A 14,189-nucleotide genomic window follows, 5' to 3' on the forward strand; every position below is an offset into this window, starting at 1 on the left:
GACCAGGATGGTGCTTCATGTGTTCAAGAAACAGAAAGAAGGCTAGTTCAATCTTCTCACTGTTGATTCATCAAATACTTATTGAGTACCTATAATATGCTAAGCACCAAGCTAGGCGTTGCAGAGGAAAAAGAATATTCCCTGAACCTCAAGGAGCTCCGGAGGAAATACAGCATTAAAAACCATATGTGGCGCTCCTGAGTGACTCAGTTGGTTAAGCGTTGCCTTCAGCTCAGGTCATGATCCTGGGGTCCTGGGATCAGAGCCCTGCATAAGGCTCTCTGCTCAGTGGGGAGTCTGCTTCTCCCTCTCCTTCTGCCCACCTCCCCACCACTCCTGCTTGCTCTCTCTCTTAAATAAATAAACAAAATCTTTACAGAAAATATCATATGGTTTGACTTTGTCACTGTGCCTTCTTGTCCTAGGACATTTTAAATTCCCTCACGCCAGTCTTCCTTTTCCCGACCTCTTTATTTGAGCTCTCCTTTCTGTTGCCATCTCTCTTCTAGGGCATGACATCTCCCCATTTCTTTTTCTCATCTCTCCTATCATCTCCCCTCCCCATTCTAGCCTCCTATCTCTCCTTTCTCTCTCTAGTTCTTTCAGTCTCTCTTTCTCTCAGGAGTTTTTCCTTATCTTGATTTTCTGTAGCCAGAAAATGATAGGCCTAGATGTAGGGTTTTTTGTTTGTTTGTTTGTTTTGGTTTTTTTTTTTGTTTTGTTTTGTTTTGCATTTATCTGGCTGGGTGTCCTCTGAGCTTCCTGTATCTGAGGTTTGGGGTCTGAAATTAATTTGAGGGAAATTCTCAGTCATATTTCTTCTGTTCCTTTCTTTTTTTCTTCTCCTTTTGGCAATTCCATTGTGCATCTGCTACACCTTTAGAAGTTACCCTCAAGTCCTTGGGAGAGTGTGTGATCTTAAAGTTATAGTTTGGGGCACGACAGGGTCTAGGTAGAAAGCTGACACCACAGGAGTGTGCAAGTGCAGGGAATGTCAAGAATGAGGGACAGTTTATCCCCCAAATAATAATCACCATGGTAATAACAGTGTTCTCTACATGACAACTAATATTTTCTGAATCATAAATACCTGTGTCTTACAGCAATTGCCTTTGTGTAAATTGGGCACAAGGGCATCTGGAGCACAATTTCGTATTTGTAGCATTCTGAAAATGTGTAACGCAAGTAAAAAAGATGTGTTTGCCATACAAAGGTAGGTTGTCTAACCTCCTCCCACTCTTCCATCCTGACAGTCACCTTGATGTCCTCCCTAGTTAAGTTTTAAAGCCTTCCCTGGACAAGAAAATGGGATGATGAGAAGAAAGCCAGGGGAAGTGGTTGTCCATCCCACCTGCACACCAGAATTACCTATCTTCTTTAAAAAAGAATTCGCAATGCGGGACGCCTGGGTTCTCAGGGATTAAACATCTGCCTTTGGCTCAGGGCCTGATCCTGGAGTCCTGGGATTGAGTCCCACATCAGCATCCCCGCAGGGAGTCTGCTTCTCCCTCTGCCTGTGTCTCTGCCTCTCTCTGTTTCTCTCATGAATAAATAATGATAACAACCAATAACAGAAAAAAATTCACAGTGTATGGGTCCTGTGCATGGAGATTTGACTCGGCAGGTTTGGGGAAAGAAAACCACGACACAAAGTTTTTGTATAAACTACAGGAGACATTTAAAGGAGGGAGCGGTCAACCCTGTCTAATGCAACAGAAAGGCCTAAATGTGGCTTCTGGAAATGCCTTGAAGCCCTCCTAGATGCATCGCCCCTGGGGTGTGGGAGGACACCACTTCAGCTAATGGAGGGAGGAGGCTGATCCTCTGGACTCAAGGAATGGGATTTGCTGATGAAAAGGTTGATTGAAGAGCTGGGAGGCCTCAGTGGAGGTTGGAACCCATAGATTTGAAATGGTGTCAATCTGTATTAACTCAAACTTTATTCAATACTGTTGTTGTTGGCAGTGGGGGTAGAAAAGTAAACAAAATGCACAAGAATCTTACTACAAGAAAAGCAGATAGTAAACATGTAGCCAAATAAATAAACAAATAAATAAAGCTGTTATTTTCACAAAGTGATAAGAAGTGATGAGATCCAGAGTGAGGGAAGGATTACCTGCCCGGCAGTACCTGCCCGGCAGGCAACGTCTCAAGGAAGACCAAAACAAAGCAAAAAGGCACTTGGATGAATCCAGAATGGAAGGCTGTGGAAGGAGCTGGAGCCTCAGAAGGGTCAAGGGTCAAGGATGTTTAAGTCGTTGCTAGGAGCTGGTTATAGCAATGGGCTCTCTTAGGGAGACTGGATCTGAGTGAAGGTGAAGCTGTCCTCTGAGTTCCACAACTTCCTGTAGCTGTATCCATCTTGTCATGTAATAAATGTTTTACTTGGCTGCTTCCCTGACTACATTGTGGGTTCTTCTAGGTAAGGGATTTTGTCCTACCAGATTCTTCCCTGGATTCCTGATACCTTCTACTTAATAGGTCTCTATGGTTTCTGGAATGGCAGCTGGAAAAATCTGGCTGTATCCACACCTTGCAGGAGCACCGCATGCCCCATATAGTCTGCCTGTGTAGGGTGTAGACGACTGACTCCCCAAGGCAGGCAACTTGTCTATACAGCCAAAGAGTCAAGTTAGATAAATCCTCAACAACACCAAGACAGAATTCAGTGGTTTTTGTTCATCTTTTTATTTTTTTAAGCTATTCATCTTTATGTTGGTTTAAAGATTACTGGAAGAAACCAGAAGGCAATTAGGAATGGATTTAGGATATGTAGAAGCTTTCTGCAAGACCCGAGGAAAACAATTTTTGTCCAAATCTGAAGAGAAAGAGGTTAAGAGAAAGAGGTTAATTTACTCGGCAGTAATTTATTCATTCAATAATATAGAAGATAATTATGTATTTTTCTACCCTGAGACATTATTCTTATTGTTTTACTCCTCTGTCTGCAAGCTCAGTCCACAAGAGGAAGCTTATATTCATTTGGATCCTTTGCCTAGGGAACAGCTTTGTAGTCTGATAGTCAGGCTTTCTGGAATTAATAAAGAGATTTCAGACTTTCTTTTTTTTTTCAATTATTCTTTTAAATGTCTTTCGATTTCAAAAATCAGTCATCATAAATTAAAAAATAAAAAGTTACCTCTAAAGAGAAAGCTATACCGTTTAACAAGAATTTAACTACCTTTTGTATTTATCTTTAACTGCTCTGTTCTATCAGTCAAAGAGTCCAAGGGTTGGGTGTAACACCTCCGTTTTAAAATTGACTAGATAGAGACTTCTAAGATCTTCTGAGTCCAGATCACAGCTCTGGAAGGTTCTGAAACTTCAGTCCAAAATAGAGATGAAAGCCCCCCTCTGACAATGTGTCCTTAATGTTCCAGCTGCTCATAATTTCTTTCAGCTTCATAAATCAACACCCTATTTCCCTTCAGGGCTGCTAAATCTAAATATAGATATTAAAATTTCCCTTCAAAATCCTTATTTAGAATTCTGAATGCATTTCTCTCTATAAACCACATTTCTAATGGAACATTTGAACCAGCTTAAATTCTGGTTCTGGACAGAATGGGCAGGTGAGCTTTTTCTGGGCTCACGACTGGTAGTTTCCTTCGGTATTGTTGGCTTCAAGGAAATAGGTGACATAGGCCAATGTTTTCTTGGTACCTTCCCAGCTGCCTTCTTATGTCCAGCATTTATTTTCCAGCCTCCTTTTTGTCCTTCTACCTTTCTACCACTTTCCGTAAAAGAGACCCCGTCTTTTCCCATAAAACAAAAAACTCTCAAGTTTGATGGGATTTAAAGGCCAAGCTACAAAGTAGTTTTGCTATACCGTATAGTCAAAAGGCTTCCAAAATAGTATGCATTATACATATCAGGATACTATTTTAAGCCTTGAATTATGAGGATCCTTCTTCAATTCTAAATGAAGCCATGTGGATTCTGTTTCTACTTTTTTTTTTATCTTTAATTTTTAAAAATCAAAGTAGCTGGAGTCACTCATTTACATCACAGTTTATTGACTTGCTGTATTTTGGAGCAAGTGCAAAGTCATTTTGATATATGGCGATTTAAAATAATTGCTCTTCTCAAAATAGAGGGAAAATTAGCTGGTCTGGTGCATCAGCCTATTTAGGCAATATGTCTCCATATGTCAGCTCGCTGCTCTCTGCACCACCTGCTTGAATCCCCATCAGGGACACAGACCGATGAGATCACTACAGCAAAGCTATAGATCTTGGGCAAGTTAACTGGTCCGATTTTGCCTGGTAATAAGGAGAGTGTCTCTGGAAAATGGGAAATTGGAATCTGTCACCGCTTAGCAAACTGATGAGTGATTGCTATTGTTTTGCATCTCTGTAGGGTTAGCACAGTTTATTAACTATTCCACGGCCCTGAGAGTTCAGTGTTACTGCCATTCTGCAGGCAAGAATCTGAGAAGTGTGTTACGAAGCATAATTGTTGAAAGCAAAGTGAAGGTGAGCAGTTTTCTGAGTCTTAGGATTCAAGTAATACCTGCCTTGAACACTTTTAACCATGGGGAATGGGGGGTGTGTGTGTGGGGGGCATTTTTGTAGCTAGGATCACAAATCAAAATCCTCTCAGGGAATGACTCATGGCTCTCCAGCCCTTAGCAGTGACTCTGCCTCCCTAATTCCTGAAATCAAAATTCACAAATACCAATGCCCATATGGCCAAAACTGTGACAATATTTTCAACAGTTCTTGATTTCGATTAGGGATTAATCACTGAAGAATAAGAAGTATCAGAACTATTTTAGAAAAAAAAAACCATTTATTTATTAAACAAACTTACTAAAGGGAAGTCTCCAAGCTGTGAATCTTAGCTTCATTTATTGAAAAAGAAACCGTGGATATAATAATGCTCCTTTTGAGGAGAAACTATGAAATCATAAAGTTGGAAGAGACCTTCAAAGTAGTCAGTTTGAAACTAGCGTTTCATTTTAAAGTTACTTGGTGATAATGAGAATACCTCTTAGTACTAATTGGGAAGGAAATGCCTATTTTAGTGCTAAATGTTACATACCTCAGAATATGTGTTTTTAAACTGCAGATCATAACCACTCAGTGGGTGCTGGCCAGCATTTTAAAAAATAACAATGAAAAATGACAATAAAAAATTAGGAAATATCAGAGTCTGTTTCACATTGTAAGGGTAAGTAGGGTGTCATAAAACCATTGTTTTATTGTTGTAGTGAGTGTGTGTGTGTGTGTGTGTGTGTGTGTGTCTGTAGTGGCATATGATACTGAAATATGTTTTAGTAGAGTGGGTCAGAAAAGTTTGAAAACCACTGCATTTACATCTGAGTATGAGGAGATGAAAAGAAATATTCCTTGCCTTTGCATTAGCAGGTTTCCTACCTCTTGGGCCTCTGACCCCCAACTGAGTAGATTTCATGGCCCATTATACAACATTTACATTGTTTCCGCAGCCAGGATTTATTTCTCTCCCCATTTTCTAGCTTTGGGGCCATGCATTTTGCTTTCAAAGTCACCTTTGTGTTCCCATCTCCTTTCCCAGAGACCCTTACTTTCTTCCCATAAGTTGTGGCTACTTCTCAACTGTACCCCAAATGCACATGGAGTTAAGGTCCTAGTCATCGTGACTGTGTTTTATTTGCACAGCGTTCCTTTAAGTTCCAGCAGGAGTCCTTTTCTGTTGCAGATGTATATTTTCAAACATTTTATACAAAGATAAAACTTTGGATAATGCATTTAAATCAAAGAAAAAAAAATTCATCTGGACATCATAAGAAATGTTCCCTGACATGAATCTGCCCAAATTTCTAGCTGGAACTAATCCCTGGAGATGCTGTTGGCTGGAAGCAAAACCAATGTTGTGATAACCTCCCCCTTCTTTGCAACTGAGGATCAGGTGTCTGAGAGACAGCAGAAGCCCTGGAGACATAGGTATTCGCTATGGAGAATGCCAGAAGGAAGACACATTGACCTTGGTACTGTCGAAGGAAGTATTAGTTTCTTATTGCTGCTGCAACAAATTTCCACAAAATTAGGGTCCTACAGTAATACAAATGTGCTATTTTACAGTTCTGGGGGTGAAAAGCCTGACACAGGTCTTACTGGGCTAAAATCAACATCTTGACAGGGCTGCCTTCCTTCTGGGTGCTCTCTGAGAATACATTCCTTGCCTTCTCCACCTTGTAGAAGCTGATTGAATTCTTTCCCCCATGACCTCGTTGCACTGACCTTTGCTTGCCTTGTCCCATCTCTGTCTCTGACTCTGACTCTCCTCCAATTGCTTATAAGGGCCCATTAGACAGCCTCTCCATCTCAAGATCCATAATTTGATCACATCTGCAAAGTCATTTTTGTCATGTAAGGTAACACCTTCACAAGCTCTGGGGATTCGGATGTGGACATCTTTGAGGGGCAGCATTATCTGGCCTCCCACAGGGGCCTGCAAGGATGCCTGTCAAGGAGCAAGGGAAAACGAGGTCACGAATAGTCCTTCAGACATATCTTGATTTGTGAAAATGGCTTCAATGCTGGTGACACGCTTGCAGAAGAAGGGCCTCTATCCTGGAAACATTCACTCTGGCACCTGCAGAGTCCAAGGGTTGGGAGCTGCGGCTATTCTGCAGCCTTGTACAAGCCCACCTTTCCCCTCATGGGCAGCATGACCCACTTGCTTGAAAACAAGCAATTAGGGGGCGCCTGGGTGGCTCAGTCGGTTAAGCATCTGCCTTCACCTTGGGTCATGATCCCTGCTCCATGAGGAGTCTGCTGCTCCCTCTCCCTCTGCTGCTCCCCCTGCTTGTGTTCTCTCTCCCTCTCTCTCTGTCACATAAATACATAAAATCTTAAAAAAAAAAAAAAGAAAGAAGAAAGAAAGAAAGAAAAAAAGAAAGAAAAAAGAAAAGAAAGAAAAGAAAGAAAGAAAGAAAGAAAGAAAGAAAGAAAGAAAGAAAGAAAGAAAGAAAAAGAAAATGAGCAATTGCCTCTCTGTTTGCTGGTGGTTGCTTGCGGGACCAATATTCATCTGTGCCTCATGAAGGTCTTCATCATTTGGGTCCTTAAGGCATCTCCTCTGGTGAATTTTTTATAACTGTTATTTTTAAGCCTCTTGTTCTGCCTGGATTGGAGAGACCAGGGCTTAAAAGAAAGAAGGAACATTGTATAATGCGCACAGGTGAAGCAGGTGAGCTGGGGATAAAAATGCATGAGAAGCTGAGAGCCTTCAAAAGAGATCTTGAATATAAAGCACAGAGCAAAAACTCAAAAGCTGGATTTATAAATAGAGGGTCAGAGACGAAAGGGAAAAAATATATATATACATTTGCAGACACAGGAAGCTGTATTGGAGGAGACGCTCCTGCAAATTCAGTAAAGTTGCTCACGGCAGATACCCTGGAGCTCAGTTTGATGGTGAAAACACTCAGTGTACAGTGGTCAGAAGGCGGATCACTGACCATGGGATTTAGGCCTGCTTTCCTGCAAGACTGTGGTTTATTCATTGACTGCATCTTGCCAGTCGAAGAACCTCCTTCGGGGATCCCATTCCTCTGTTTTTCTCTTTTCTTATAATGGATACAAATAGTTATGGGAAACAAGAAATTGGCAGTCATCGGAGGACATTGGAAGGGCACTTGAATTCATAAAGCAGTTCCTACCGTTGCCTGTCCAGGTATGGCAACCTTGTTTTCCGGGGGAAATCATTGGGTGGAGGAGACTCTCCCAAGACCTCAGGATCTCAGGGCCCTCAGACTCCAAATCTATGACTTTTCAACGCATAGTTTCTCTCTTCAGGATTAGTTCAACTATAATAGAAAAACATCTATAGAAGTATTAAGCACTGTTGGGGCACCTGAGTGGCTCAGTCAGTTAAATATCTGACTCTTGATTTTGGCTCAGGGTTGGTGAGATCGAGCCCCTTGTCTACTCCCAGGGTGGAACCTACTTAAAATTCTCTCTTTTTTTTCTCCTTTTGTTCCTCTGCTTGCTCTCTCTCTCTCTAGAAAAAAAAAAAGGTATTAAGCACCGCTATAATCCTTATAAATTAAAATAGCTGTAGGAAACCTCTGTATGACTTAAAGTAGGTAAGTACAATAATTATTTAATTGTTGTAAATATCTACCTAATTTTTTGGTTAGTTTCAGAGTCAGTAGTAGTATTTTTACCATGAGTTGCTGAAAAGTTATTTCGAAAGTGTAGTGAAAATGTTTCATTGGGTTCAAAGAAGTTTGTATAAAAAAGGGGGGGTATGTAGAAAATGTAAACTGTGTTGATAGAGATACAGGTTTTTGTTTTGTTTTGTTTTGTTTTTTTTCTCAATTTACATGGTTTTGAAAGGCCTGGAACATTCCTATTAGGATTATGCTGCTGCTTCGATACTAAGGAAAACCAAAGGGGCTTTGTTCACTTTTGCATTTCTCTTTATGGATACACACTGCTAAATCTAAAGAACCAGGGCAAGACACTCAGATCCTGTGTTTTCCAGGCAAACTGGATCAAGGAACAGCACCCCCAGACTCACATATGTTCCCTGAGAAAAATAACCGAGATATTGATATGGCCAAAAATCTGTGGCATAAGCTCTTACCAAATGTCTGTATATTGCAGGGGTTTCTTGTAGATAGTATCTGTACCCAGTCCATCCCCATCTGTGTGCGCTAATCGTGAACTGTGCTTGAATCCAGCAGGATCTATTTATTTCCAAAATAACTGTGTCTTGATCAAATAGGATTCATGTGTGCCTGTCGTACTGAGGAGACACACTGGGCCGGATGTGGCTCTTTTCCCTGACTGCCTTGATTCAATGGGATCCAGGCATTTTCCAACTGAACAGCTGTGGCTTGGGGAGAATCCAGGTGTTTTTCTCACTGAATATTTGTGGGATTGGCAGGGTCCTGGGTATTTCCTTTGCTTTCTCTTGCTTGGAATTATCATAACATATATTATGTATATGTATTTCAGTGAACTTTGCTTTGTCCCAGGAAACGGATCAGTTTCCTTTACTTCACACAAAGAGCAATTACACCTAGAAAAATATGAGCAGAATTAACCACTATTTATCTTTTTCTGCACTAACTACAGCCTTCATGCTACTCGATACAAATATATGAATATTCTAAAACTCCCTTTCAGTGAAAGCAAGTAAATTACCTTTCCACACCGAATAATTATCTACTCAGAAGGTGTTGCTTTTTTGAATGGGGGTGTCACACCTGTTCCAACATCCACTTGTTAAGAACCTGTTGGACTTGGCTTTGATTTCTGATTGAAGAAGTAAGTCAGCCTCCCTAAATTTGGCAATACGTAGGCCCTGTTAGAAAATGGTGTGTGGTTTTGGTTTCCACATCTTATACAATATATAGGGAAATTGGAAGGAGTTCAGAGAAAAGAAACAAAATGATTAAAGGGTTGGGGAAATAAGGAGCTGGGATTATTTTATCCAAAGAAAAGCGTTCAGGGAAAGCAAGATGGTGTGTGTATGAATGTGTGTGTGTGTGTGTGTGTGTGTGTGCGCGCGCATGTGCGCGCCAAAGACAGAGTCAAAGAAGCCAAATCTTAAAAGGCTATGTTTGAGCAGGTTTGATTGGCCTTTGTAGGCCATCTGGAGCCTGGTAGGGGGAGTGGGGAGAAGTTGGTCTGCCCTCCCAGTTATTGGGAAGGAGAGTAAGCAATTTAAGGGAGAGAGGAGACTTGGCAAAAATCAAGCAGAAAGTGCTCTAAGCTAGAGGGTCTGTCTTATAAACTTCAAATGTAGGGAGAACTTTGGTGTATGCAGCCCTTGCATTCTAGCTCATACTAGATTTGAAAAATAGGATTTGGTATAGTGGATCTGAATCCCCTTAATGATAAGCCATGTTATACCTCTCTCCAACCATATGATGAAATCTTGAGATAAAATTTTTTTCATCTTCCCAAAGAATCAGACAAAACAACTATATGCTGTTACAAAAAAACAGAGACAAGTGCCCTATAAAATTTGATCATATTCTGTTGGGCTCAGAAAGTAGAATGGCTGTGTATACAACCTGTGATCAAATTTTAAAAAGAGGGAAAAGACTGTCATCTCTTTTGGATACTTAGGTTCTAAGATAGGGAAGTAGACTTAATTACCTATCATATGTAGGTATGTCATATTACCTATCATATGTCACAGGGTGACATCATGTCCAGGATTCTGATTTTAAATCTTTAAGGACATGAAATATGTGCATGTCAAAGACAAACTATGATAATAGACATTAAATCATCTCCTCTTAGAAAGCTCTGCCTCAGTCAGGGTTCTTTAGAGAAGCAGAACCAATATATACTTTGTAATTGGTTCCCATGATTGTGTGGGCTGGTGAGTCTAAAACGTGGAGGGTAGGCTAGTGGGCTGGAAACTCAGGCAGGATTTCTCTATTACGGTCTTGAGGCACACAGTTCCTTCTCTGGGAAACAGTTTCGTCTTGAGGCCTTCAACTGATTGTGTGAGGCCCACCACATTATGAAGCGCAACTTCCCCTTAAAGTTGAGTCATCGTAGATGTTAATCGCATTTCCAAATTATCTTCACAACGACATTTAGACTAGTGCTCGATTACCTACTATGCTTGGCACCATAGTCTAGCCAAGTATGTTATATGTAAACATCACGAGCTCCATTCTTTAGCTCATCCTTTTAGAAAGAAAATAACATGTGAGCCAAAAAGAGCAGGGGTTTCCTGCTGTCAAGGTGTCCCTCCTAGCCTCGGAGGGCCTTCCTTCTGGGGGGAGAGGTGAGAAGAAACCCTTTTTCTTCCACAGGATACTTCTCACTTGGCCTTAAGGCTGCCCACTTCTTTTTTTTTTTTAATTTTTTTTTTTTATGATAGTCACAGAGAGAGAGAGAGAGAGAGAGAGAGGCAGAGACACAGGCAGAGGGAGAAGCAGGCTCCATGCACCGGGAGCCCGACGTGGGATCCGATCCCGGGTCTCCAGGATCGCGCCCTGGGCCAAAGGCAGGCGCTAAACCGCTGCGCCACCCAGGGATCCCTAGGCTGCCCACTGCTAAATAGTGTCTTCCCGTTGCACTCTCAAATAATCACTTCCTCGTGGCTATTCTCCTGTGCCATCCCACCATTCACACAAGCATGCTGTCCAGGGTTCTTCCTGCTGCAGTTGAGGAAAAGAGTTTGCCTTAAGCAGAAAATCATAGAGATGATAAATGATGGGTGAAAAGCTCCAAAGACCATGGGCACTGAAACGAAACTGTCTGGGCTCTGGGTCTGGGTTCAGATCGCAATTCCACCACTTTACACTTAAGTGACTTTGGCCAAGTTACTTGCAATGCCTTGAACCTCAGTTTCTTCATCTATAATACGGGGTAGTAATTATAATTCCTTCCCTAAAGGGTTGATGTGAGATGCTTTGGACATTTTGAGCACCTAGTAAGCATTTAGACTATTTATGTTAATGATTTCAAAGCTAGGGGCTATCTATAGTCTGAGAGAAAATGTTTTTTGATGATGGACTTCCTATACTGCTTAAACCATGTAAGACTGGGTGAAGGTCTGCTCTGGGTGTTTCTGCCCAAGATTGCTGCTGTCTGTGATACTGGGAAGTTTTCATCTCCCTCTCCACACACTCAGGAGGGCTAAGAAGTCAGAGTTTGACATGACCGAGAATCCCAAAACACTTCACCCCTAAAATACTTCATCGCACAAACAACAGGGGCAAGAGAAGTAACACTCGCTGATGTCTTCTACGTGACACACATTGTTTCCATAGGACGTCTCCATACATTGTCTCACTTAAGACTCAAAATGTCCTATAAATTAGATAGTGTAACCCCCAATTTAGGGAACAGGAAACTGAGGCTTAACAAGACTGTGAAATAATTTGCCTACAATTAAGGTGTCTGGGTGGCTCAGTCGGTTAGGCGTCTGCCTTTGGCTCAGGTCATGATCCTAGGATCCTGGCTGGGGTTGAGGCCAGTGTTGGGCTCCCTGCTCAGCAGGGAATCTACTTCTTCCCCAGCTCAGGCTCTCCTCTCTCTCTCTAATAAATAAATACAATTTTTTAAAAAATAATTTGCCTATAATTATAGAGCAGAACCAGAGTTGCCCAGCCTCAGTGCCCAAACTCTTGCCAGTTACACCATGATACCTCTCCCAAGTGGGTCAGACCTTGACTATTTCTTGTAAGCTGTTGGCTTCTGTGCTAGAATCTAAAATTATTTTTTGCATATTTGAGAACTGTTCTTTTTTTTTTTTTTAACCCCACCAAATTGAATTCTCAAACTAAAATGCTGATCAAGGCATTCGGTGAAGGGTATGAAGTAGGCAGGAGACCTTGGATGGAACGTGCTTAAATTATAAAGCCTAAGAACTAATGTGGAAATAGATGTTTGAAGTTTCTGATTTTTCATTTGTTTCTAAACCAAACCACTGTTTACAAAGAACGTCAGTGAAAGATGCAGAATAACTAGCTGCTTTTCCTTTATTTTTAGACTCAAGTAAATATTTGGTAACAATACACTTTGCAAAATAAGCTGAAGTTCAAAAATTAGTTCAAGAAGCCTTGTAGGATGATTAGAATGAATAAATTGTGAAGGTACAGTCCATCACAATAAAGGATTTCATGGTCAATTAATTCTGAATTATGGCTTAAAATCCCTCCTTTAAAAGACTTATCCTTCCATCTACCCATCAGCTAAACCAACCATCCTTCCAGTCATCCAACATATGTTTAGAGAATGGGGATCCATTTATGCGACAGGAACTGATCTGGGTTCTGGGATAAAGCCATGTTTCAAGAGCACGAAGAGGGTTGAGATCACAACATTCTAATAAACAAATGAATTAAGCAAACTGATATCAGGCATCCATAGGTGTTCTCAATGAAATATAATGGGAGGAGAAGGGTTTATGGTGGAGAAGTTTACTTGAGTAGAGTGGTCAAGGGAGGATTCCAAACAGTTGGCATTTGAATTAATGAGAATGGGCCAAATCTTCACAAAGCAGAGGAAATAACTCCCAGGGACAGAAAGGTTTTAACAATTCAAATGCACTGTCTGTGTCTGTTCAGGCTTCTATAACAACGTACCATAGTCTAGGTGGTTTATAAACAACAGAAATTTATTTCTTACAGTTCTTGAGGCTGGAAGTCTGAGATTAGAGCTTTGGCATGGTCAAGGAGATGGTCTGGGGAGAGCCCTCTTCCTGGTTGTGGACTGTTCACCTCTTGTGTCCTCACATGGTAGAGAACAGAGAGCAGCAAGCTCTCTCATGACTCTTATGACACTAATCCCATGACCTCATCTAATCCCAAAACCCCACCTCCTAATACCATCACCTTGGGGAGAGGGGTGTGTAGGACGACAACACGTAGATTTTTTTTTTATTGGAGTTCAATTTGCCAACATATAGCATAACACCCAGTGCTCATCCCATCAAGTGCCCCCCTCAGTGCCCGTCACCCAAGTCACCCCCACCCCCCGCCCACCTCCCTTTCACCACCCCTTGTTCGTTTCCCAGAGTTAGGAGTCTCATGTTCTGTCTCCCTCTCTGATATTTCCCACTCATTTTTTCTCCTTTCCCCTTTATTCCCTTTCACTATTTTTTTTTATATTCCCCAAATGAATGAGACCATATAATGTTTGTCCTTCTCCGATTGACTTACTTCACTCAGCATAATACCCTCCAGTGTGGATTTTGCGGGAGACACAAACATTCAGTCCGTAGCAAATACCAAGATCAGAAAAAAGGCACTATAACTGGATCCAGAGCGGTGGTATGAAATGAGGCTGGAAAGGTGGGTAGGGCCGTGTTAGTTGTACAACTGCAAGGAGTCTCAATTATAACCCGAGTGTAATGGAAATATATTGGCAGGTTCTAAGCAGGGGGAGACATGATTTGAATTAGCTTTAAAAACAATAATCCAGATGCTTGGCTGAGAATTACTTCTAGGGGGGCAGGCCTAGAGACCCGGGACTAGTTCAAGTGAGATTTTAAAGAGGTTAAAGTGAAAGAAGATTCTAAAGACTTACAACTAGTCTCTCCTAAATGGTGAGGAGACTTCACTGGTGAAAGGCAGCTGGCTGTATTTTAACAATATCTCCATTCAGTTGCAACGTATCTGCTATCAAACAAATTGTCTTATTATCATTTTGTCAGAGGTAGAGAGAATGGTGTAGAGGAGCCGTTATATATAAAAACCCCCTTCCCCAAATATTAAAAGGCAT

The sequence above is a fragment of the Nyctereutes procyonoides genome, unplaced genomic scaffold, assembly GCF_905146905.1.
Source record: "Nyctereutes procyonoides isolate TBG_1078 unplaced genomic scaffold, NYPRO_anot_genome, whole genome shotgun sequence".
In the NCBI taxonomy this organism is placed as follows: Eukaryota; Metazoa; Chordata; class Mammalia; order Carnivora; family Canidae; genus Nyctereutes; species Nyctereutes procyonoides.